Source organism: Arachis hypogaea, chromosome 13 (assembly GCF_003086295.3).
Source record: "Arachis hypogaea cultivar Tifrunner chromosome 13, arahy.Tifrunner.gnm2.J5K5, whole genome shotgun sequence".
Classification (NCBI taxonomy): Eukaryota; Viridiplantae; Streptophyta; class Magnoliopsida; order Fabales; family Fabaceae; genus Arachis; species Arachis hypogaea.
Genome location: NC_092048.1, coordinates 113,319,997 through 113,342,443, shown reverse-complemented (window position 1 = coordinate 113,342,443; position 22,447 = coordinate 113,319,997). Strand labels below are relative to the sequence as shown.

The 22,447-nt window shown below is 40.2% G+C and overlaps 1 non-coding gene across 1 annotated transcript; it reads left to right on the top strand.

Moving 5' to 3' along the window:
* The first annotated feature begins 15,843 nt into the window (after positions 1–15,843).
* LOC112738744 (small nucleolar RNA R71) lies at positions 15,844–15,947 on the top strand. Its single transcript, XR_003169687.1, has one exon. It is a non-coding gene; the product is annotated as a small nucleolar RNA R71 (small nucleolar RNA).
* The last annotated feature ends 6,500 nt before the right edge of the window (positions 15,948–22,447 follow it).

Below are 22,447 nucleotides of genomic sequence, written 5' to 3'. Positions count from 1 at the left end.
AATGTGGAAGCTAACGTGGAGGGAGCAAGAATCGCCAACGTTAGTGACACTCACCTTTGTCACTAACGTTGGAATGAGCCACTATGAGCAACGTTAACTCCCACGTTAACTTAGTTAACGTGGAAGCAAACGTGGATGAAAGAATGATGAGCTAACGTTAGTGACACTTACCTTTGTCCCTAACGTTGGAGATGGCTATCATCACAACGTTAGAAGCCATGTTAACCTAGTTGACGTGGACTCTAACGTGGGAAGTAGGAGCGTTTTGAAACGTTAATGACAAAGGTAAGTGTCACTAATGTTTTTGAAGATTTTGCAAACCTACGTTAAAGGTCACGTTAGCCACACTAACGTGAACTCTAACGTAGGGGGAAGGGAGGATTCTTAACGTTATTGGAAAAGGTAAGCCCCAATAATGTGTGCGAAGGACCAAGAGGTAACGTTAGTGGTCACGTTGGTGCCACTAACGTTGAAGTTAACGTAGATCATCCTTGGGTTAGGAACGTTAGTGAAAAAGGTGACTGCCACTAACGTTCTCAAACCCACACTTTCACTTAACGTTAACGCCACTAACGTCCTAAGCTAAAAGTCCCTGCCTACTTCACACTTTCTCTTTGCAAGTAAAGCTAAGCCCACTGAAGAAGATAACTGCTTCAAACTCAAGATCCAAAGGCCCATATCCAAGATTTGAAGAACCAATTAGAAGATCAGAAGAGTAGTATATATAGGGGTAGTTTTGAATCAGAAAGGGGGTTTGGAAATTTAAGAACTACTCTCTGTATAATTTTACTTTCTCTGCACTTCTAGTTTACTTTTCATAATGTATTTTCCATCTTTGTTTTCCATTTCCAGAGCTATGAACAACTAAACCCCTTTCATTGGGTTAGGGAGCTCTGTTGTAATTTGATGGATCAATATTAGTTTTCATTATTCTTCTTCTATCTTTTTTCTTGATTTTACTAGAAAGCTTTCAATCTTCATTTAATTGGATAGTTATCTTGGAAAAGAAGCTATTCATACTTGGATCTCTTCGAAACTTTGGAAGAGGAATGAAGAGATCATGCTAGAAATGCTTTCTTATGTTGGACCAAATTGGGGTTTGGATGGATATAGTGACATATAATCCTACCAACACTTTGATTTGGAAATACATGTGGTATAATCAGTGACCATACTTCATCTCTTCTCATGAGCAATTGACCAAGGAATTGGCTATTGATCAAGATTTGAGAGATTGAATTACCAAGAAATTGGAATTCGATCACTTAAGATTGCCAAGGAGATCAATGAATGCATTGATTGAGGAAGAGATAAAAATGAGCTTCATCCGGAGAATGCAACATCTCCTAAGCCCAATGAATTCCCCATTTCTGATCTTACCCATTCTCTTTAAATTCTGCAATCTACTTTTATGAGCATCTTTCCCATTCCCATTTAAGATTCTGCAATTTACTTTCCGCTATTTACATTCAGCTATTTATTTCCAGCATTTACGTATTCTGCTATTTACTTTCCCGCCATTTAATTTTCTGCAAATCTCAAATCCAATTCTGCTTAGTTCAACTAGAACATTCCTCTAATTAAAGTTGCTTGATCAATCAATCCCTGTGGGATTCGACCTTACTCTATTGTGAGTTTTTACTTGACGACAATTCGGTATACTTGCCGAAGGAAAATTGTTGAGAGACAAGTTTTCGTGCATCACTACCACTTCATCGATTACATCACATCAGAGAACGGAATTCTCTTCGGGAGGATGCTTCATGGCTTCTTCCAAATTGAACTTGATAGTCTTGTCTCCAACCTCAAAGGAATATGTGCTGGTGAAGGTATCTAACTTGAATTTAGAGGTCTTAAGGAAGGGTCTACCAAGTAGAACGGAGGATGAGCTTCTATTTTCTGTTGGAGGCATTTCAAGGATGTAGAAGTCAACCGGAAAGACCAAGTCCTTGATTGCCACAAGTACATCTTCTACTATTCCTATCACAGTGATCACACTTTTATCGGCTAAGGCAAACTTCGCCGCTGACTTCTTTAATGGGGCTGAATTCAACCGCACAAAGATAGAAAGTGGCATGATGCTTACGCAAGCTCCTAGATCACACATACAGTCATGAAAAGTGCGCCTGCCAATACAACAAGACACCAAACAAGGTCCAGGGTCACCACATTTCTTTGGAATAGGTTCCATCAAGGAAGAAATTGAAATACCCAAAGACAATGTCTCCAACTCTCCTATCCTATCCTTGTCTGTACACAAGTCTTTCAAAAATTTTGCATACTTCAGAATTTGTTGGATAGCATCAAGAAGTGGTATGGTTACCTCCACTTTCTTGAACACTTGAAGCATGTTCAAATCAAATTCCGGAGTCTTCTTTGCTTTCTTTACTAATGAAGAAAATGGGATAGGAATGGACTCATCCACTATAGCTTTCCTCTTGGGTTTCTTAAGGTTTACTCCTTCTTTATCATGCATTTTGTTTACCTCCTCTTATTCATGTAGAGCTTCAACAACCACCTCTTCCTTATGAATGTCTTCCATGACCCTAGAAGGTATCTCCTCCAATGTAGTCCCCAACCGTAGAGTGATGGCGTTGATACCGCCCTTTGGGGTTGGGAAGGAAGGCTAGAAGAGCTTGAGGGTTGGTCGGTGTTGTTGGAGGAGGACATGGACATCTTTGAAATCATGTCGGTAAGATTGGCTAATTGAGCACTCATGGCCTTGAATTGAGCCTTATAGCCCTCGTCCCGTTTATCCACAGCGGCTCTAAGCTCATCAACTTGATTGGTGGAAGATGAGGAGGATTGGTTGGATTGTTGTCTATGGTGTGGTGCTTGGTATTTGGTGTAGTTGTTTTGGTTTTGGTTGTGGTGATTTTGGTTGGCTTGGTGATTGTTGTTGTTGTGGTGGTATTGAGATGAAGATTGGTTGTTGTTGTAATGAGAAGAAGAGTTATTCCATCTTTGGTTTTGATTGCTCCCTTGTGCATTATCCCTCCACCCTTGATTTTGATTACTACCACGAGAGTAGTTGTTTTGGCCTTGAGAAGGATAGGGTGGACGGTTGTTATAATTCACATTGGCCACGACAAGGGCATGCTCCTCTTGAATTTGATGGCATTGATCGGTGTAATGTGTGGTGCTAGAGCACAAACCACAGATTCTAGGAGGGCCTTCAAGTTGAGCAACTTGAGGTGGAGCTTGGATGGCTTGGATGGAGTAGTATTCCTTTTGATCTTTTTGTATTTGCGTGAGGATAGTGGTCATGTCCCCAAGCGCCTTGGTTAAGCTTGCTTCGGAAGTAGATGGTTCTACCACACCCTTGAGAGGATTACTTCTCACCCTTACATGTTGTGTAGCCTCGACAACATCATTTATCAATTTTCAAGCTTCTCCCTCTGTCTTATTTTTTGAAAGGGAACCGCCACTAGAGGCAGTGAGCAATCTTCTATCTTCCGCACAAAGACCTCCGGTGAAGTAACTAACGAGCAAGTGAGTGTTCAATCCATGGTGTGGACAAGATTCCAATAGCCTCTTGAACCGAGTCCAATACTCATATAAACTCTCTTGGTCCTTTTGCATTATACCCGAAATCTCCTTCCAGATGTAGTCGGTCTTCTCTGGTGGGAAGAATTTATCTAGAAACTCTCTTCTCAAAAAATTCTAATTGGTCACAATCTCATCCGGTTGCGAATAAAACTACATCTTTTCTTGCCCTTCAAGAGAGAAAGGGAAGGCAAAAACCATAATAGCCAACTCATTGGCTCCATGCCTTCGAGCCGCAGAACAAGCAACTTGAAAGTCTCTTAGATGTCGGATGGGGTCCTGACCCGGCAACCCATGATACTTAGGAAGTAGATTTATCAAGCTACTCTTCAACTCAAAGTTTGGATCAAGGTTGGGATACCTTTCTTGCAAAAGTTGAAGTATGATATCCGGAGCTCCTTACTCATGCAAAGTGATTCGTCGTGGCTCCACCATGTATGGCTCACCTGTAGGATGCAAAGATGTATTAGTAGTGCCAACAGAAGAATAGGAAGTAGCGGACTCCAAGTCACTCTCGGTACCGTCTAGTGATTCGGTATGTTCCTCAAGAGAGGCCGATGTACTAGCCGTATAATCCAACCGCCGTCTAGCTTGCCGAGTGTGTAACAAGGTTCTTTCAATCTCAGGGTCAAACTCGGCTAAGCTAGAATTCGGTTGAGACCGAGTCATCAAACTTGGGAGTCATAGCACACATACAAAAGAAATCTAAACTATAGCTAAGTATTGAAAGAAGGTAAACTATCTACAATATTCACATATTCACATAACCAATATCAAGGCATATGTTGTAACCATTCCCCGGCAACGGCGCCAAAAATTTGATTGAGCACGGATACCGTCAATAAGGAATTTCACAAGATTTTTTGCATTGCAAGTATAGTCCTCAACCGACAAATAATCCGCGAATCAAATTTAGAAGGAATTGGTTATCACAAGTTCAACCCCAATAAAGGTAACCGAAGTATTCAAACCTCAGGTCGTCTCACAAGGAATGGGCAAACATGTGCTTCAACATTGGTTAGAAATCTGGGGTTGCAAGTCATGAGTAAGAAATTAAACTAGGAATCTTAACAAGCAAGTAATCTTAGAATACAAGAAACTAATTCAATTTACTAAAGCAAGATGTAAATAATTCCAAACTAATAAAATAACATCCAATGTAATTCTATTCTAAACTAAACAAGTAACTATAACTAAGACAAAATAATCAAGATTTTTGGGTTTTCAATTAAGAATGATAAAAGCAACTCTTGGCTAGACATGGGAATTGGGGTCACTATCCTTGTCTAATAACCATATCTTGACAATTATGAGGAACAAAACTCATTAAGTCTACTTCTATACTTGAAGTATGTTAAATGGTTTGGTCAACGTCAACCCATAAGGTCCAACCTAACTACTAATTAACTTAATAGTAGGCTAGTGTCAATGGCTATCAAATTGACCACTAAGCGTTCCCGAATCATCAAATCCATTAGACCCAATGACTCAAGTTTACCCAATTTCCTTTGCCTAGGCCAAGAGTAAAGAAAACTACTCCATAATCAAAGGAAACATTTCATCAAACACATGGTAAGCATTAATAAAAGACCTATTCAAATTGCAATTAAATTAGAACTAACAAGTACCCACTAACAATTGTCAACATACAATCACTCAAACAACACAATTAATCATGGAAATCATCAATGCAACAATAACAAATCAAGATCCACAAGATTCATGAAATGGGTATAAGATGACAAACAACAAGAACACATAAAACTAACACAAGATCTAACTAAAATTATACTAGAGAATTCAAATTAAACAATTAAAACTAGTAATTAACAAGATCCAATTCAGAATTCAACAAGGGAAGATCAAATTAAAGCTAGATCTAGAGAGGAATAAGGGTTTCTCTCTCTAGAAGAACAAAAACCAAAAAAACTAGCTAAAAATTATGTCTAAGTGTAAAAATGATTGATCCCCCCCCCCTTTTCCCTAGTATCCTTGGGTCTTTTCCATGCAGAACCAGCTTGAATTTGGGCCTGATGAGTCTCAGAAATCGCTAGGCACGATTTCCTTTAATGAGGTCATGTGCAGCTTGCCGCACGTACGCGCCATGCGTGCGTGCGCGCCGATTTCTTTTGTGATTCACGCGTGCGCGCCATGTGCGCATGCGCGTCGCTGGAATTTCTCTAATCTGCATGGATGCGTCCATCCATGCGCACCACTTCCAGCTGTCTTCATCCACGCGTGCGTGCGAGGTGCGCGTGCGCGCCCATTCTGAAGTTTTCAAAATCCAAATCTTCATGTTCCTTCCTCTTATGCATGCTTTCTTTCTCTCTTCTAAGCCATTCTTGCCCTATAAATTCTGAAATCACTCAACAAACATGTCACGGCATTGAATGGTAATAAAAGAGGATCAAAATATAGCAATTTTAAGACAAAAGAAGCATGTTTTTCATCATGGAGCAATATTAGGAAGGGAACACAAAATCATGCAATTCTTGTGGATAAGTGTGAAAAATATTGACAAAAACCCCCAAATTCTACACAATATAAACCACAAAATTGGGGTTTATCAAATATCCCCACACTTAAACCAAGCATGTCCTCATGCTTAAAATAAAAAGACCAAAGATCATGGTAAGAAAGGGTTTATGAAGTGCAAACTACCTAAGTGAATGCATGCAACTAATGTAAAAGCATCTATCTACTTGGTCAAGGGTAAATCTATCCTCCAAGAACACATATGAGCATACAGGGTGGAAGTGATATGTAGTTCATAAATCCTACCAATTCGAAAATCACTATAAAGTGCATATAACTTACTAGATGAACGCTTGTGAAAGCCGGGAACAAGGAGTTGAGCATCGAACCCTCACCGGAAGTGTATCCGCTCTATTCGCTCGAGTGTATAGGGTTCGTCACTCAATTCCTCTCCTAATCATGCTTTCCAAGATTTGTCTTTTATCTAACAATCAACAATTACTTTATGCATGCTTACAAATATCATGAGGTCTTATTCATAGGTTGTAATGGGGCTAGGGTGAAGGTAGGGATGTATATGGTCAAGTGAGCTTATTGAATCCTTGATTAACCTAAGATCCTACTAGACACATAGAACAACCTATACAACTATAATATGATACCTAGCTACCCATAGGTTTCACTTTTTTTTCTTTTGCATACTCATGCATTCTTTTCAATTCACATCCCATATGCATTGTTATTATTACTTTGTCTTGGGGTATTTTTGTTCCCTTTCATTGCTTTCTCTTTTTATTTTTTATTTTTTATTTTTTTTATTTTATTTTACTTTTTTTCTTTGGTCCCCTTTTTCTTGGAGTTTCATGTACAAAAATTTCAATGCATACGGTTCAATCATTCAATACATGAGTATGTTCCCAAATCTCAGAATTTTCAATTACAATTATAATACACCTCTTTACATCTACCCAAGTTCCCAAGTACACCCTCTCTTTTGAATGATACACACCTCCACTTACCTAAACTAATCAAGGATCCAACTCTAGGGACATCCATTGTTTTCACTTAGGGTTGTTGATGTGCTCTACTTAGAACAAAAAGGGTTTATCATGGGCTCAAAATTGGTTAGCAATGGCAGATAAAAGGGTTAAGGCCGTTTGGGAAAAGTGACTATTGAAATGTGATGCGCATAAACTTGTTATGCTACGATTTAGGAAATTGCACGATCGGCAAAATTCCTTCCGGCAAGTACACCGGTTATCGTCAAGTAAAAACTCACAATAGAGTGAGGTCGAATCCCACAAGGATTGGTTGAGTGAGCAATTCGGATTAAAAGTGTGTTCTAGTTGAGCGGAATCAAGATTTAGATGAGAATTGCGGAATGTAAAATTGGCGGGAAACGTAAATGACAAGAAATTTAAATGGTGGAATCTTAAATTGCATGAATTAAAGAGCAGAAGCTAAATTGCTGAAATTAAAAGGGAATGGGGGTGATTGCATGAATTGAGTTGCAGAATGTAAAGAGAAAGTGGAAATCAGAAATGGGGAATTCATTGGGTTATAGGAGATATTGAGATCTCCGAATCAAAACATGTTTATCTCTTCCTCAACCAATGCGTTCATTGAATTTTGCTTGGCAATCTTATATGATTGGATCCCAATCCCTTGGCTCACCAATTCTCTCTAAAAACAAACAAATTCCCAATCCCTTGGTTTAAATGTTCATAAGAAGAGATGATGCTCGATCACTGATTTTACCACACAGTTTCATGAACCACAATTTGGTAGGATTACATGTCACAATATCCATCCAAACCCCAATCCAATTCACTGTGAGAAAGCTTCTCTAGCATGAATCCTCCATTCCTTTCCCAAGGTTCCGAAGGATTCCAATTATGGGTAGTTTCTTTCCCAAGACAACTACCCAATGGAATTAGATCGAGAAGCTTTCTAACAAAATTCAAGAGAAAAGATTGAAGAAGAAGATAAACTATTATTGATTCATTGAATTACAATAGAGCTCCCTAACCCAATGAAAGGGGGTTTAGTGAGTCATAGCTCTGAATTCAATTACAAAGATATGAAAACTAGCCAAAATGAAAAGGTAAAAGTTCTTCCTAACTTAAATTCTATCCTATTTATACACTTTCTATATTGAGCTTCTGTTGTGTTTCTTGGGCTTTGAGGCCTCTCTCTGCTTTCCTTTTGCCTTGGGTTTATGATCCATAATCTTGATGAGGCTGCTGTTCCAAATTCTGTAACATTCATTGAGCCAACTTAGTGATAATCAAATAATGACACATGACTCATCAAATTGAAATTTCAGACTCATCAATCCTTCAGGCCCAATCCCATAAACCATGATATTCAATTGGGTTTCATACTAGAGTAAGTTTAAGTTAATGTTTGTGCTCAAATACTAACTTAAACTGCAATATTTTTGGCCCAGAAACCTTTTCCAAGAGTGGCGTTTAAGTTGCAGTTTAAGCTTAAACTGCAGCTTAAACGCCAGACACTTCCAGTGATGCCTTTTGTGGAAGCACGTTTAAGCTTCAGTTTAAAGCTAAACTGAAGCTTAAACGTGGAAATGGAAGAAGGCAGCCCTGGAGGGTAACGTAGTCGAACACGTTTAAGCTTCAGTTTAAGGTTAAACTGAAGCTTAAACGTGGAGATAGGAAAGGCAGCCCTGGAGGTCGAACACGTTTAAGCTCCAGTTTAAGGTTAAACTGGAGCTTAAACGTGGAAGCTGAGAAAGGTAGTCCTGGAGGTGTCGAACACGTTTAAGCTCCAGTTTAAGGTTAAACTGGAGCTTAAACGTGGAAATGGAGAAAGCAACCCTGGAGGAGAAAACTTGGTCGAACACGTTTAAGCTCCAGTTTAAGGTTAAACTGGAGCTTAAACGTGGGAATGGCTCCCTGGTGCATTTCCCATTTCTGGCGTTTAACCTCCAGTTTAAGGTTAAACTGGAGGTTAAACGTGGAAATGCTTCCTGAGTGGAATTCTCATTCTGGCGTTTAACCTCCAGTTTAAGGTTAAACTGGAGGTTAAACTTCAGTTTCAGCATTTTTTAACCTTCATGATTCTGGCGTTTAAGCTCCAGTTTAGGCTTAAACTGGAACTTAAACGCCATTTCCAGCATTATATGGCTTGGTAGTTTAAGTTCCAGTTTAAGCTTAAACTGGAACTTAAACTCCACATGTGATATTCAAGCTTCCTTTATTGATTTTGTTGCTTCCTTGCCTAGCCTCTTCTTTCCTGAAATCATCCAAACAATTTCATCAAAGTCTTGCAAAATTTCATGAGAATTCTTCCATTCATAGCATTCAAGTAATATAACTAAAACTCATGGAATTTGCATCAAAATCATACTGTTTGGATGGTTCATTGCTTTGTTATTCATTTAGCCATTCTTGGTTACTTTAAGCTCAAGAAAATGCATAAAACAACTAAAACTAACAGAAAAATGCTAGTGAAACTAGCCTAAGATGCCTTGGCATCACAACACCAAACTTAATACTTGCTTGTCCCTAAGCAAGTCCTGAGTTATTTGAGAAGAAAGTATGAAACAGAAAGCAATTATATTGGCTATATTAGCAAGCATTTGAAGTTCATCAGAAGGGTTTTATGCAGAAAGTTGCAGCATCACTTTTTCATTCTTATCAGGTAAGATTATCACTTTTTCATTGCATCCATCAAACACTGCTATGGCCTCTTGTTATTCTTATGTCCTTGGCACTTTTCTCTTCTTTGTTTTTCTTTTCTTTTTCTTAGAGCTCCTTTGCTCCTTGTTTGCTTGGTGTCATGTGTTGCACAAGCCTTTGGCATTTTCTTTTTCTTATCAGTGCACTACACATATCCACTCCAGGCATTTTAGTTCACATTTCTTCTTGAGACATTGGTGCCCAGCACCTCTTTGTGTGACTAAATGTTTTGTATTTAGGTTGCTCTTGATAATGGACTTTTGGTTGATAATCCCGGGTTAGTTAACCCAAGTTACCAAGTGTTGAAACACTCCTCAGAACCTATTCATCCAAGCATATCCTTAATACATAAACACCACAGGCATTTGTCTCAGAAGTTCAAACCATTGGTGCCTAGCTTATTTTCTCAATTTTTTTGCTTTTTGGTTGCCCTTTTTCAGTGGCTTTTTCTTCTTCTTTTTCTTTCTTTTTCATGGCCAAAGACATTTATTCATCAAGATCCATAGACAGTTTTCAATTTCTACAAAAAATGATAATTCTACACTCTATTTCCAGTGATCTGACTAAACAATCAAGCATGCATACCACCACTTAATTCTACTTGATTTGTCACTAATTGAGCCAAGTTACTTTTGTTCAAACTTTTCTTTTATTTTTGGAAACAGAACAAGCATGGCAAGCACTTGTTTAAGAAGGTGAAGTTATATCCAAACATTTAGGCATTCACTTTATTCAAAGCAATAAACAGACAAACATACTAGAGACTTCACATTCCAGAAAGATTCAACATTTACAGTTTAAACCAGAACAAGCATGCTTTTGTTTGCCCTTTTTAAAGAATTATCAAGGAACAACACCACCTTGTGAAATTTCTTGTTTTCTCTTTGTTGCCAGGAAACAATTTGATTTCTCCTTCTTCTCCTAATTGTTGCTTCATGCTTTAAGATCCTTGTTTCCTTTCCTGCAAAGAGTGATGAAGTTGCTTGCTTCTCAAGCACTTGAGTGGTTAGCTCAACTATGTGTGGGTAAGTCTCTGAGTCTTAAGTTGGTATGTGAACACCAAACTTAGTCTCCCACTTACTTCTCTGTTCTTTGAATCTTTGAGTTCTCTTTGGAATGAAGTTGCTGTTAAGGGTTTTAAGCATTTTTGTGACTGCTTAGAATGGTTGTTCCTTTCATATAATTCAAAGGTTGTTGTGTACAGTTGATCTTTGTGGTGGAACACCAAACTTAGAGTCACACATTCCCCTTTGAATTATTGATCCACGAATTCATTGTTTGGTGTGAAACACCAAACTTAATTCTTTGCAATGCACAGAAACTACTTCACCCTTTTTATTGAAACAAATAAAAGAAACAGCAAAAGGGTATTACCTCAGGTTGGGTTGCCTCCCAACAAGCGCTTCTTTAACGTCATTAGCTTGACGGTCAACTTCCTCAGTTGAGGTGATATTTAACCTTGTCCTTCTCCTCCACATCTCCCAAGTAATGTTTGAGTCTTTGACCGTTCACAATGAAGGTTCGTTGTGACTTTTCTTCCATGATTTCTACTTGTCCATATTGGAAGACCTTGGTGACAAGGAATGGTCCAGACCACCTTGATTTTAGCTTCCCTGGAAATAGCTTCAGCCTAGAATTGTAAAGCAATACTTTTTGTCCTTCTTCAAATTTCCTTGGGGCTATGTTGCTGTCATGCTTCTTCTTTGCTCTTTCTTTATAAATTTTGGCATTCTCATAAGCTTCAGCTCTGAATTCTTCCAACTCTTGAATTTGCAACATCCTTCTTTCTCCAGCAGCTTTGCTGTCCAAGTTCAAAAGTTTCAAGGCCCAGTATGCCTTGTGCTCCAACTCCAGTGGCAAATGGCAAGCTTTTCCATATACTAGTTGGTAAGGAGACATTCCAATTGGTGTTTTGAAAGCTGTCCTATATGCCCAAAGAGCATCATCTAGCTTAATCGACCAGTCCTTCCTTGAAGTTCCCACAGTCTTTTCCAGGATTCTTTTGAGTTCTCTGTTAGATATTTCGGCTTGCCCACTTGTCTGTGGATGGTATGGTGTGGCTACCTTGTGTTTGACTCCATATTTTAGAAGCAATGCCTCTAGTGGTTTGTTGCAGAAGTGGCTTCCTCCATCACTGATGATTGCTCTTGGAACCCCAAAACGGCAAAAAATGTGTTTTCTGAGGAAGTTCATGACTACCTTATTATCATTGGTTGGAGTTGCTATTGCTTCAACCCATTTGGAGACATAGTCTACTGCCACAAGAATGTAATTATTTGAGTATGAGGAGGGAAAGGGTCCCATGAAATCTATCCCCCATACATCAAACAATTCAAGTTCCAGAATGAATTGTTGTGGCATTTCATTTCTTCTTGGCAGGTTCCCCGCTTTCTGGCATTCATGGCAGTGCTTCACTAGTTCCTTTGCATCTTTGAAGATAGTGGGCCAATAAAAACCACACTGCAACACCTTAGCTGCTGTTCTTTCTCCTGCAAAATGTCCTCCATAAGTGGAGCCATGGCAGTCCCATAAGACTTCCCTTCCTTCTTCCTCTGATATGCATCTTCTGAGTATGCCATCTGAACATTTTTTGAACAAGTATGGTTCGTCCCAGATGAAGTATTTGGCATCATTTACCAATTTCTTCCTTTGATGCTTGTTAAATTCCAACGGCAAACTCCCAGTGGCCTTGAAGTTTGCTATGTCTGCAAACCAGGGTGCCTTGTGAATTACCATGAGTTGTTCATCAGGAAAGCACTCATTTATATGTGTGCTTTGTGCGCTTCCTTCTTCACATGGTATCCTTGATAAATGGTCTGCCACCTTGTTCTCTACACCCTTCTTGTCTTTGATTTCAATGTCAAATTCCTGCAACAAAAGAACCCATCTAATAAGTCTTGGTTTGGATTCTTGTTTAGCAAGTAAGTATTTTAAAGCTGAATGATCAGTGAAGACAATGACTTTAGATCCAATGAGATAGGATCTAAATTTGTCAAATGCAAAGACTATTGCCAAGAGTTCTTTTTCAGTGGTTGTGTAATTCCTTTGGTTATCATTCAAGACTTTACTGGCATAATAAATCACATGTACCAAATTGTCTATCCTTTGTCCTAACACTGCCCCAATAGCAAGGTCTGATGCATCACACATCAGTTCAAAAGGTAAGTTCCAATCAGGTGGGGCAATGATAGGTGCAGAGGAAAGTTTTTGCTTCAAAAGTTCATAGGCTAGCATGCAATTTTTATCAAATACAAAGGGTGTATCAGAGACAAGCAAGTTACTCAAAGGTTTGGCTATTTTAGAAAAGTCTCTAATAAACCTTCTGTAAAAACCAGCGTGACCCAAAAAACTCCTAACTGCCTTGACATTACTTGGTGGAGGTAGTTTTTCAATGAGTTCCACCTTAGCTCTGTCCACCTCAATGCCTCTATTAGAGATTTTGTGGCCAAGGACTATTCCTTCTGTGACCATGAAATGACACTTTTCCCAGTTTAATACTAGGTTAGTCTCTTGGCACCTCTTAAGCACCAAGGCAAGGTGGTGTAGGCAGCTAGGAAAAGAATCTCCAAACACAGAAAAATCATCCATGAAGACCTCAATAAATTTTTCAATCATGTCCGAAAAGATGGACAGCATGCATCTTTGGAAAGTGGCAGGTGCATTGCACAATCCAAAGGGCATGCGTCTATAAGCAAAAACTCCATATGGACAAACAAATGATGTTTTCTCTTGATCTCTAGGATCAACTACTATCTGATTATAGCCTGAGTATCCATCCAAAAAGCAATAGTAAGCATGTCCTGCAAGCCTTTCAAGCATCTGATCCATGAATGGGAGTGGGAAATGATCTTTTCTGGTGGCTTCATTGAGCTTCCTGTAGTCTATGCACATCCTCCACCCAGTGACAGTTCTTGTGGGTATGAGTTCGTTCCTCTCATTTGGCACCACAGTTATGCCACCTTTCTTGGGAACTACATGGATGGGACTAACCCATGGGCTATCAGAAATGGGGTAGATTACCCCTGCCTGCCATAACTTCATGACCTCCTTTTGTACCACTTCTTTCATGACGGGATTCAATCTTCTCTGAGATTGGATGGAGGGTCTAGCATCCTCTTCTAACAAGATTTTATGCATGCATATGGATGAACTTATCCCCTTCAAATCAGCTAGGGTCCATCCAATGGCATCTTGATGAGTTTGTAGCACCTTGATCAATTCTTCTTCCTGTTCTTGACTCAGGGCAGAGCTAATGATAACAGGATGACTCTCATCACTACCTAAGTATGCATACTTGAGATTAGGGGGCAATGCTTTGAGCTCAGGTTTTGGTGCTTCCTTCTCTTCTTTCACTATCTCTGGCATGCTTGGCATGGTTGTTTCAGCAGCCTTGATGTCACTAACTTCTATGTCCTTGGTGAACTCCTCCTCTGCCACTTCCTTTGTTGTTTCCTCAAAGGTTTCTTGTACTGCAATGTCCACTACATCCACCCTCATGCATTCCCTTAGTGATTCTGATGGATAGCTCATTGCCTTGAATACGTTAAACACCAATTTCTCATCATGTAGTCTAAGAGTGAGTTCACCCTTTTGTACATCTATGATGGCTCCAGCAGTAGCCAGGAAGGGTCTTCCCAGAATTATTGAAGCTTTGGCTTCTTCCTCCATATCTAACACCACAAAATCAGTAGGAAATATAAAATCTCCCACTTTCACCAACAAATCCTCAACTATCCCATGAGGGAATTTAAAAGTTCGATCTGCCAATTGGAGGGCCATTCTTGTTGGTTTGGCTTCCTCAATCTTCATTCTTCTCATCATTGTTAGAGACATCAAATTGATACTGGCCCCTAAGTCACACAAAGCCTTCTCCACCATGACTTCTCCTATGATGCAGGGGATTTGGAAACTGCCTGGATCCTTCAATTTCTGAGGCAATTTGTGCTGGATGATGGCACTGCATTCTTCAGTTAACAACACAGTTTCCTCGTTTCTCCAGCTTCTTTTCTTGGTCATTAATTCCTTTAAGAATTTTGCATAGAGTGGCATTTGCTCTATTGCCTCAGCAAACGGAATGTTGATTTGAAGCTTCTTGAAAATCTCCAAGAACCTGGAGAATTGGCCATCCTTTTCACTTTTCATCAAACGTTGAGGATATGGTGCTTTAGGTGTATAAGACTTCAGGACCTCTTTTTCTTTTTCTTTTGCTGCAGACGATGTAAAAGATTGTCCTTGTTCCTTATCTCTCACATTTTCCTTTGCTTCATCCTCTGTGGTTTCCTTTGAGATCTCCTTTAGATTTTTCCCACTTCTGAGGGTTATGGCCTTACATTCTTCCCTTGCAATAGCCTTGGCAGCATGAGAAACGCTTGTCCCAGGGGTTTGCTTAGACAAATACACAATTTGATTTTCTAGCTTCTGGATGGCAGCTCCTTGGTTTTGCAGGTTAGAATTTACTTCTTCCTTAAAAGCTTTCAATTCGGTTATGTCTTGACTCATGGTTGCAAGCATTCCTTCTATCCTGTTTAATTGATCTTGAAATTGTTGGTTCGGGTTAGGTTGGGTAGGTTGATTATTTTGGCCATGATATGGTGGTTGAGAGTAAGTGTTTTGTGTGGCTTGGTATGATCTTTGGTTGGAGTTTTGGTATGTGGACTTGTTATGTTGGTTTTGCTGGTTTCCCCACCCAAAGTTTGGGTGGTTTTTCCAGCCTGGGTTGTAAGTGTTGGAATGTGGATCATATGGTTGCCTTTGTTGATTTCCTACATAATTGGCCTCTTCCCAATCACCTCCTTCAGTACTTTCTTCCTCTTGATCTTGTGTGTGTATTGCAGCCACTTGTTTTGTTTCTAATTTCCTGGTGAGCTCTGCTAATTGCTTGGCAAACACCTTGTTTTGGGCTAGAATTGTATCAACATGGTTCAGCTCCATGACTCCCTTAGTGTTGTGTCTCTCTGATGCATAGTAGTACTCATTCTCAGCCACTGTCTCAATCACTTCAATGGCTTCTTCCACAGTCTTTTTCCTGTTCAATGAACCTCCTGATGAATGGTCTACAGCCTTCCTTGATTCATAAGACAGTCCATCATAGAAAATATGCAATTGCACCCAGTCATGGAACATGTCTGGTGGGCATTTCCTTGTCAAATCCTTGAATCTCTCCCATGCCTCGTAGAGAGTTTCACCATCTTGTTGTCTAAAAGTCTGAACCTCAGATCGAAGCCTATTGACCTTTTGTGGGGGGTAGAAACGTGCCAGAAACTTGCTTTCCACCTCGTCCCATGTTGTTAGGCTCCCCCTTGGGAATGATTCCAGCCACTTCGCTGCCTTATCCCTAAGTGAAAATGGGAACAAAAGCAATTTATAGGCATCTTCCTGGACTCCATTGGACTTCACAGTGTCGCAAATTCTCAGGAATTTTGTGAGATGTTGGTTTGGATCTTCATTAGCACTCCCACCAAATGAACAATGATTCTCCACAAGTGATATTAGCTGTGGTTTGAGCTCAAAATTGTTGGCCTGAATGGGTGGTTTCTGGATGCTGCTACCACAATTCCCAGAGGTTGGGTTTATGTATGAACTAAGAACCCTCCTCTCAGGAATGGCATTGTTTCCATCAGCTCTCTCATGGTTGTGAATTTCTCTATCCATGTTGAGATCTAAAGCTTCCTCAAAATTGTCCTCAGATTCTCCTTCAGATTCTTCTTCTCCCAGTATTCTCTTCCCTCTTGCTTCCCTTCTAAGTCTATGAAGGGTCCTCTCTGGTTCGGTATATGGAGGAGTTGATGTCTCTCCTCTCCTACCTGTCATACAAGAACACAGCACAGGCAACAAACAAGTGAAATACTCTCGGTTAATGGAAGAGTATGGTTAGAGCAGTTGAGGAATTAATTCAAACAGTTAGTGAGTCAGTGAGTTAGTTTCTTGAATTTAAAGGCATAAAGAAATAAAGCATGTAACAGAGTGCAGAAATTAAAATTCAACAAGTAACTTGTACTGAATTAATCAAAACAAAAAAAATACTCAATCTAGTTAACTTCCAATTTGAGAATTGTCAATCGAAAACCAATCCCCGGCAACGGCGCCATAAACTTGATGCGCATAAACTTGTTATGCTACGATTTAGGAAATTGCACGATCGGCAAAATTCCTTCCGGCAAGTGCACCGGTTATCGTCAAGTAAAAACTCACAATAGAGTGAGGTCGAATCCCACAAGGATTGGTTGAGTGAGCAATTCGGATTAAAAGTGTGTTCTAGTTGAGCGGAATCAAGATTTAGATGAGAATTGCGGAATGTAAAATTGGCGGGAAACGTAAATGACAAGAAATTTAAATGGCGGAATCTTAAATTGCATGAATTAAAGAGCAGAAGCTAAATTGCTGAAATTAAAAGGGAATGGGGGTGATTGCATGAATTAAGTTGCAGAATGTAAAGAGAAAGTGGAAATCAGAAATGGGGAATTCATTGGGTTATAGGAGATATTGAGATCTCCGAATCAAAACATGTTTATCTCTTCCTCAACCAATGCGTTCATTGAATTTTGCTTGGCAATCTTATATGATTGGATCCCAATCCCTTGGCTCACCAATTCTCTCTAAAAACAAACAAATTCCCAATCCCTTGGTTTAAATGTTCATAAGAAGAGATGATGCTCGATCACTGATTTTACCACACAGTTTCATGAACCACAATTTGGTAGGATTACATGTCACAATATCCATCCAAACCCCAATCCAATTCACTGTGAGAAAGCTTCTCTAGCATGAATCCTCCATTCCTTTCCCAAGGTTCCGAAGGATTCCAATTATGGGTAGTTTCTTTCCCAAGACAACTACCCAATGGAATTAGATCGAGAAGCTTTCTAACAAAATTCAAGAGAAAAGATTGAAGAAGAAGATAAACTATTATTGATTCATTGAATTACAATAGAGCTCCCTAACCCAATGAAAGGGGGTTTAGTGAGTCATAACTCTGAATTCAATTACAAAGATATGAAAACTAGCCAAAATGAAAAGGTAAAAGTTCTTCCTAACTTAAATTCTATCCTATTTATACACTTTCTATATTGAGCTTCTGTTGTGTTTCTTGGGCTTTGAGGCCTCTCTCTGCTTTCCTTTTGCCTTGGGTTTATGATCCATAATCTTGATGAGGCTGCTGTTCCAAATTCTGTAACATTCATTGAGCCAACTTAGTGATAATCAAATAATGACACATGACTCATCAAATTGAAATTTCAGACTCATCAATCCTTCAGGCCCAATCCCATAAACCATGATATTCAATTGGGTTTCATACTAGAGTAAGTTTAAGTTAATGTTTGTGCTCAAATACTAACTTAAACTGCAATATTTTTGGCCCAGAAACCTTTTCCAAGAGTGGCATTTAAGTTGCAGTTTAAGCTTAAACTGCAGCTTAAACGCCAGACACTTCCAGTGATGCCTTTTGTGGAAGCACGTTTAAGCTTCAGTTTAAAGCTAAACTGAAGCTTAAACGTGGAAATGGAAGAAGGCAGCCCTGGAGGGTAACGTAGTCGAACACGTTTAAGCTTCAGTTTAAGGTTAAACTGAAGCTTAAACGTGGAGATAGGAAAGGCAGCCCTGGAGGTCGAACACGTTTAAGCTCCAGTTTAAGGTTAAACTGGAGCTTAAACGTGGAAGCTGAGAAAGGTAGCCCTGGAGGTGTCGAACACGTTTAAGCTCCAGTTTAAGGTTAAACTGGAGCTTAAACGTGGAAATGGAGAAAGCAACCCTGGAGGAGAAAACTTGGTCGAACACGTTTAAGCTCCAGTTTAAGGTTAAACTGGAGCTTAAACGTGGGAATGGCTCCCTGGTGCATTTCCCATTTCTGGCGTTTAACCTCCAGTTTAAGGTTAAACTGGAGGTTAAACGTGGAAATGCTTCCTGAGTGGAATTCTCATTCTGGCGTTTAACCTCCAGTTTAAGGTTAAACTGGAGGTTAAACTTCAGTTTCAGCATTTCTTAACCTTCATGATTCTGGCGTTTAAGCTCCAGTTTAGGCTTAAACTGGAACTTAAACGCCATTTCCAGCATTATATGGCTTGGTAGTTTAAGTTCCAGTTTAAGCTTAAACTGGAACTTAAACTCCACATGTGATATTCAAGCTTCCTTTATTGATTTTGTTGCTTCCTTGCCTAGCCTCTTCTTTCCTGAAATCATCCAAACAATTTCATCAAAGTCTTGCAAAATTTCATGAGAATTCTTCCATTCATAGCATTCAAGTAATATAACTAAAACTCATGGAATTTGCATCAAAATCATACTGTTTGGATGGTTCATTGCTTTGTTATTCATTTAGCCATTCTTGGTTACTTTAAGCTCAAGAAAATGCATAAAACAACTAAAACTAACAGAAAAATGCTAGTGAAACTAGCCTAAGATGCCTTGGCATCAAAATGATGGTCTCAATCATGTAAATGTATTCATACACTAGGTAATGGACATATAGAATCAGACAAAGCAAGGATTACAGTCATAGAGAGAGAATAATGCAGACAAGAATGAGGAATAGTGGTTAGAAGATATAACCACACAATAGGCTCAAAACTTGCATGCTTGTGTTCTTAGCTCAATTACTATGTTCCAGAATACATTCTTGAAGCAAGTTTGACGCAAAAAAAAAAATTTCAAAATTGGTAGGCTACCCCGAAGTCACAGTTTCTTGGGGAAGAAGTCATTATTTTGACCAAGTAACTCTATAGGAACTAACTATCATGCAAGGAGTATTTACAAGAAAGATTAACTACACATGCAATGTACTAACTACTAAGAAAAAGATAAATCCATGGGTGCTGAAAGGAAGAGATTGTTACCCATGGAGATCGGTCGAACGACCTCCCCACACTTAGAATCTAGCACGGTCCTCCGTGCCACCAACAATGCGCAAGGGACCGTCAGGACCGGAACTTTCACTATCCCCTTCATCAGAGCTCCCATCACTTGGGTTTGAGGTGGATGTGAATATTTCGGATTCCTCCATGCTAGGGGTAACACAACGCAGAAGCTTATTGATGTAAGTGTATCAGCGTTGGTTACGCCGCTCATATCTATCAATCTTCCGGTGTAGATCTTCTATCCTTTGATGGGTGGATCTTTGCGGTGGTGGTGACAATGAGGTGGAAGGAACAGTAGATGGAAGGGCTATGTCAAGGCTTGGGTTGTTCATGGAAAGATGTAAGTATTTTCCACTTGGGACCACATCGCCCTTAGCTAGAATGATAGCATTCGTGTCCATGTCTTCCCAAGGAACACCCGCAGCAGCAACTAAATCAGATACCAATGCTGGAAATGGCAAATTACCACGGGCGTGGACTTGACCCATCGCTTACTTGACAAGAGGCAGAATGTTCACCGGTCTTTCCGTGAGAACACACCAAACAAGTAAAGCGAGATCCGCCGTGAAGGATGACTTATGGGTGCTAGGTAGCACATAGTGGGATAGGATCTTGGCCCAAGCTCTAGCTTCTACAGTGAGGAAACGTGCGTCAATGCACTTGGGCCTCATCCTGAGTCGACCATGGATCCAAAATGCCTCTGGTTCAGCAATGACACGGAGGATCAAGTCCCAATCAAACCCAAACTTTTCTCACTGATGTAGAACCTCTTGGTAGCCATCCATGTTACGTGGTACTGGTAAGACATTAAGCACATGCTGAATAGCCTCTTCTGAACTGAGACTTGCTTCCGGTGCACGTATACCGATTGAAGAGAGGGAAGATGGTAGTTATTGTAGAACTCTACCACCCACGAGAGGTTGACCTCTTGTGGTTTTCTCAGAAGAAACTTCCATCCTCGCCGTTCAATGCAGGGTAGAATACAAGGAGCAACCTTGTCCGGCGGAGCGAGTAGATGCTCAACATGATAGTTCCTCTCAACCATGGCGGGAACACAAGTTCACAAAAGCGGTTGGGGAACCTTGAAGAATCCTTTGCCAATTTTCTCTTCTCGTTCTCATCAATAGGAGAGGGTGCCTTCACCATCTTAGATAGGGGTTTGGCTCCTAATGAAGAGTGTGCCTTAGAGTTTGACCTTTCGGGTGCCCTCTTTGCGGCCGGTTTCCTTGAACCTTTCTCCTTGCTTTTCTTGGTGGCCATCCTGAAAAAGGAAGAGAAAAAGGAAAACATTAAACCCAAAGAATCATCTCAACAAAAACATGCAAGTGAGAGATAGTGCCCAAAAGAAATATTGCAACACAGGAATCATAGAGATAGGGTCACAACACTTGACATGGGATGCAAGAGGGAGTGAAGCATGCAAAATGGCATGAGAAGAATAATCTCAAGCATCCATAACAAAGAGCAAGTCATGTTCAATGAGTATTTAATTAGCAAGTGATAAGCAAAGTGGGTTCAATGCACTTAGAACAGAGCAAGTGAATGAGGAGGAAGCACCAAATTGAAGATGTATGACTAGAATAAACCAAAATGGCATATGTGCATTTCCTCGAACACTTGGCGTGTAGTTAACAAGAAATGTGCAATTATGAGATACTCAACCAATTAGAAGCTCAAAATGAAATATCAATCATCACACAACATCGTCTACCGACAAGGATAATGAAAAACAACAAGAAGAACCATCAAAGCAAATTAAAATTCAAGTTCAACATCCGTGGAAAAGCAAGAAGAAGTAAAAAGTAAACAAGCAAAGAGCAAGTAGTATAAACATGCAACTAAAAAAGAAAATACGAGAATTAACAAGAAACATCTAAGTAAAAGAAGAGATTATGCAAAGAGAGTAAAAGAAGTGATGTAGAAGAAGTAGAACCTTGAGAAGTGTAAAAGAATCAAGGTATAATTTTCTTGTTGTGAAAATGAGAAAGAGATAGGGGAGGTGTAGGGCCACCGGAAGTGGTGGTGGTCGCCGGTAAGTAGCCGGAGACGGTGGTCGTGGATTGTGGAAGAAGAAGAAAAGAAAGGTGATGGAGAAAGAAGAATAAAGAAATAAGAAAGAGGGGGAGAGGGATAGAACAGGGCGCCCCAGCTTTAAAACTGGTTCGCGCGACCAGCGCGCGCGCACGGTGCGCTAGCGCGTCGATGAAGGTGGAGCGAGGGACGCGTACGCGTCATTGGCGCGTACACAAAAATACAGTTGGGCTCTTGGCATAGAGTTGGCACAAAGTAGGCCCAACTCTCGGTCTCCTTGTACCAGAGTTGGCATGCAGCACAGGCGCGCGGACGCGCACAGTGCGCGGACGCGTGCCTGATCGAATTGGATACCAACGCGGACGCGCGCAGTACGTGGACGCGTCAGTTCAGGCACAGACTAGGTAGTATGGCACAACTCTCTGGTTTTTGTATCAAGGAGTTTATATTGCACCATCGGCGCGCACGCGCACCGTGCGCTTGTGCGTCGATGGCCAAGTTGCAAGGGGCGCACAGGCGGTATGCACCTGGCGCATGGGTGCTGGCATGAAGTGGGCACAAGGTAAGCATGACACTCGGGTTTTTGGCCCAGGAGTAAGAATCGCACCACCGGCGCGCGCGAGCACGGATGCCCTTTTTCCTTGCTTTTTCGCTTTTTTTTTTTTACAACATAAAGAGGGCTATTCTAACAAATTCTTGGCAGGTGTTTGAGCTAGTAGTCAAGAGAACACTTCACAAATTCATGCACTATTCAAAACATAGCATTCTCTCTACTTCAACAATTCATCCATACCAAAATGATGAAATCTATCCTACAAGAACAATAAAACTAACATTCCTAAG